Below are 5,116 nucleotides of genomic sequence, written 5' to 3'. Positions count from 1 at the left end.
AAGACTTGTCACCTGTGATGTACTAACGTTAAGGTCTAATTACAGTCACGTACTTATGTTCTACGTAAGACAACCAACTCCCTGGCTCATGCTACCCGTAGCTGCAACTATTGTGTATTCAGTCATACCTACATTGTTGTCTAGTTATACCTACATCCCATACGACCATAGCAGCTTATACCACCAGTGTGTGTGTCAGGTCATACTCGTAGTGTGTTCTACTGTTCCACAACCTAACGTATGACCTGACGAAGGTAAAGATGCCCTCCAGAGCCACCGTCAGGATAGCAGACGGACAATGAATATATTGTCTTCCAGATGACTCCAGACTATATCAAGCTGATGAAAAACCTTGAAAAATGAGGATTTATAAACCTTATTCCTTTTACCTTCCGAGACTAGAAATATTTGTGTCTCTTAATCGTGGCGCCGTTCCTCGCCTCGGCCATTAGCATATGCCAGGCTGCTCCAGGGGAGGGAGCAGTCATTCCAGGCTCTGACGCAGCATACATCACCCTGTCAGTCTCCGCCTGGAAGACAGTAAAGACCTCCCCTATGGCTTTCCAGAGCCCAAAGGAATGGAAATATCATTCTTAATTCGATTATGCATATAATACTGATACATTCAGTGATGGCTCAGGATCCACTCTATCGAATGTTATCATTCAAACTTTATGGTATATCAGCTTCTCCAGCACTGTGATCACTAGATCTAGAAATTCTCTATGATTTAACCTTTCATCACCACTATCCTAACCTTCCGGTACCACCGCATCATTCTTCCAGCATCGCTATCCATCTTTCCAGTGCCACTATCCGAACCTTCCAGCCCCACTACATCATTCTTCCAGCAACGATATCCACCATTCCAGCACCACCACCCTAACATTCCAGCATCGCTGCCCTAGCCTCCCAGTACCACACCAACCCTCCAGCAACATACTGACCTTCCAGCACCAGTGCATCGTTCTTCCAGTATCACTGCAACAACTCTTTAGCTTCATGATGTTGTCCAAGGAGTACAGTAAAATCATAAGATTGAAATCAGATACAGCAAAAGCCGCTGTGAATCATTTGCATATAATAAGGTGCTTCCCAATTTGCATATCTCACGTATTGAACTCTTCATCCCACTTACTCGATCAGGTGAAGGTTCTGGAAACTGTTCCCTTGTGACGCGAGCAGGACGAGATGTAACTAGTTACTGCTGGGAGAGTGGAAGGGAGAGAACGAGAGAGGGAGAGGGAGAGGTGGACAAAGACAATGAAGGAAAAGGATAAGAAAATTGAGTGGAATGAAAAGGGGTGAAGTAAGAGTAGGTGAGGAGATTATTGTGAAGGGAAGGCAGGAAGAAAGAAGAGGTGAAGATGGAAAGAATAAATAAATGTAAAGAGAGAGGAGAGGAGGATGGAGAAGACTATGGTGATCATGAACTATAAACAAGGAACAGAGATAAGGGTGAGGCAAAACAGAGATGGTGGAAGAGGAACATACATTCGTGATAATATGAGGAAGTAGGAGAGAACATATAAAGAAAACAAGACGGTAAAGCAAGAATAGAAAGAAAAACGAATAATAATGTATCTAGTTAACTATTTCAAGATGGAGGCTTCGGCTCTCACCGTCTACAAATATTTAATCCAGTCTTTGACCTTTGACCTAACCTCGCCAAAACCTATTCTTTTTCTCCTTGAGTTACTCCTGATGTCTGCACAACATTCTGACCAAGACTGACTGTATATTTTTGAAAGTAACACACACGAAGATCCATTTTGGCCAGGAAAAATTAGCGGATTTTGAACTACTGTTAATCATGAAGTAATTATATTACCTCTGAGATAAGTGTCATGATCTCGGAAAAGGAAACAGAGATTTTATGAAGGTCGATAGAATCTGTAGTTCCACATATACCTCTCTCTCTCTCTCTCTCTCTCTCTCTCTCTCTCTCTCTCTCTCTCTCTCTCTCTCTCTCTCTCTCTCTCTCTCTCTCGCGGCCACTGTTCCTCCCAGCCATGGTCGGTCACTCCAGGATATCGAGCCAAGAAATACGTCGGAGAACGGAATATGTTTTGGTGGGAATCAGATATTAATGGCAGGGCTATTGTGGTGTCTGACAACCTGAGCGACAGTTAGGGTCGGGTATGGGCGGCGAGGAGAGAGAGAGAGACGGAGGGTAGGGAGAGTCAGCAGTGAGGGGAGAGAGAAGGGGGGAGGGTAAGGAGAGTCAGCAGTGAGGGGAGAGAGAGAGAGGGGGAGAGTAAGGAGAGTCAGCAGTGAAGGAAGACAGGGAGGGTAAGGGAGGGAGTGACGGGAAGGAGGGTAACTGGAGAGGGAAAGAATGAAGGTAGAGATGGGAAGATGAGAGGGATGTAGCCGTGGGAAGATGAGAGGGATGTGGCAGAGGGAAGAGACGGGGTCAGGGATGGGGGAGAGGACAAGGGAGGCGGTGAGAGAGCACAGGGAGAGGAGAGGACGGAGGAGAGTGAGGGCCTGGGAGCCCCTAAATCCTTGCTGTATCCCTCACGCCCTTAAGGGCCGCCATTCCCGGAAAGGATGTCTGGACCACAGACAGAGCGGGAGCTGGTGATAGTGTCCCGTGGGTCCACCCTGACGATGGTAGGAGTGTCAGGGCCACAGCCAGCCACGTGACACGTTACTAATCGTCTTCAATATCCCATCCTGTGGCTCTCTGTCTGAGACTATAACTCATAATTTCTATGTTGTTTCTCATGTCTAAAGAAAACCTTTCCTCTCGAAATATAAGAAAACCAAATTACTTCATCAAAAAAAAAAAAAAAAGGTTTGCTAACGAGTACGACAAGCCAGCAATCTGTACCCCTGGGAAAATGAGAACAGGTATTGCCTTTTTTTGACACGTCAACAATACATCCTAGGAAGCACGGCAGCACGTTCCACAGGGCAAGGTAGAGGCCCAGGGAGCTCGTGCAAGGTATACTCCTACACCCACAGTAACCAGGACCAGGTGGACGCCCAGGGAGCATTTTGGAAAGGAAGGAAGGAGGGAAAGTCAGGGATGTGAGTTGATCCTCAACCAAAGCTGGCGTCACTAACCTTGTTACTTGCCACCAGTTGTCCTGATGATGAAGTGCAGGCAGGGGAGGCGGGGGGGGGGGGGGGTGACTGTGTCTAGACGGGAGGAGGAAGACTCTAAATTTTGACTGGAATATAAACATGCGATTCGCTGAGAACGTTGTAGCTGTCTCTTGTATATGTGACTTTCTTGTGGGTGGGACTCTACCTGCCTCAGTCTTCCACTTGGCCAGTGTACTCCTGATGAACTCCCACGATTAGACAGCACTAAATACTCGCTGATCTGATGCTTTTTTGTTATAAGTCTACACACAATAAACCAATCAGACTTTATGTGTTCGTGTCATTGCAATAATCGAGATTGTGGAGCCTCGGGGGCCACTCAGATGCGATGTGGCCAAGCTGACGAGTGTCTGCGATGGGATGACTAAAACAAAGAATCGAGATGACAGAAGCGTATACCAGACCAGAGTGAGATCCCTGATCTAGGTAGCCAGTCACTGAGAAACAATTAACAGTAACTCTTCCGAGCCAATCAAAAAATGAAATAGCTAGGACTATGATGGGAGGGTGATCAAGCCAACAGGCGAACCAGGTGTGGTATGATACCCAACGTAAGGGTCAGCCAGACAACCAGGTGTGGTATGATACCCAACGTAAGGGTCAGCCAGACAACCAGGTGTGGTATGATACCCAACGTAAGGGTCAGCCAGACAACCAGGTGTGGTATGATACCCAACGTAAGGGTCAGCCAGACAACCAGGTGTGGTATGATACCCAACGTAAGGGTCAGCCAGACAACCAGGTGTGGTATGATACCCAACGTAAGGGTCAGCCAGAGTCAGGACCCACAAGCGAGGGTAGGCGGTGCTCCTTGTAAGAACACATTAACATCTTCACATTAGATAAATACATGAGGAACATAGATTACGTGGCTTTAATACGCCTGCAAGGTTTCCCTCACACGACCAACCATTTCCTGCATGAAATTTGGTCTTGTTTACTTTGTTTACTTCAGTGATTCTGAACAAACAACTTGGCTGAAAATAACAAAACACGACCGAGATGTGTGTTGTCAGTGTAAACATGGAGAGAAGCGAGCCTGTTTTGGTTGGTGGGAAATATGTCCTCAGACCAACAGTTACCTTCTCTCCAATAATCATTTATGAATAAAGAAAACTCATTTATAGCTCTAACGTCAAACGAATTATATAGAAGCTTTGTTTATCTGTTTGTTTGTTTGGTTTGTATAATTGCCACCTGGAGTGGGTGTTCTGGGGGAGGTAAGACGACCGACCCGTGGTTACCTTACCAAGGACTGGGGAACCTGGGGGTCAAGGAGAGGCTCCTGGTAGGGTGACTCCCACAGGGAACTAAACATCCAACGCAATAGTTGGTCTCCAGTGTAAACCTTCTTGAACTTTATAAAGAACAGATTTCTCTTACGACGACGATATTCATAACAAACCAGAAGACTCATTTGCATAGTTGCATGGTTTTACGTAGAATATACAAGTTAAGGAAGCTCATCTTATATCATTGATACAACACAAGCCAAGTGATCAATGACTGAAAATATCAAGGTGAAATGCATCTAGATTTCCTCGAAATATAAACATTCTTGTTCTGACTCAAACAAACTCACTTAATTCCTAATACACTTAGCCTCAGAGTTATGAAGTATATCTTATCTCCTAAACGAGGAATTTTGTCACTTTTTACACTTAAGAAAAACTTCAAGAAAAGTTAGTGCTCTTTATCATTGGCGGTTGAGTGATAGATGATTTGGCTTAACAGCTGACTGACTGTCTGGTTAACTGGCCGGTTGGTTTTATGGCTGGTTAAGTGAAAGACTGGCTAACTGGCTGGTTTACAGGTTGTCTGACTGAGTCATTGGTTGTTCGAGTGGTTGGCTAACTGGCTAAGTGCTTACGTGACTGCCTGGTTGTCTGAGTGGCTAACTGAAAGGTGTATCAGCTTACCAACTGACTTGATATCCAAGTGACCTGTTAACTAACTGGCAGAATGACTGGTACAGTAGCAGAACAAACTGATGTACTGTTAT

Source organism: Panulirus ornatus, chromosome 16 (assembly GCF_036320965.1).
Source record: "Panulirus ornatus isolate Po-2019 chromosome 16, ASM3632096v1, whole genome shotgun sequence".
Lineage (NCBI taxonomy): Eukaryota > Metazoa > Arthropoda > Malacostraca > Decapoda > Palinuridae > Panulirus > Panulirus ornatus.
This window is presented reverse-complemented; position numbering follows the sequence as displayed.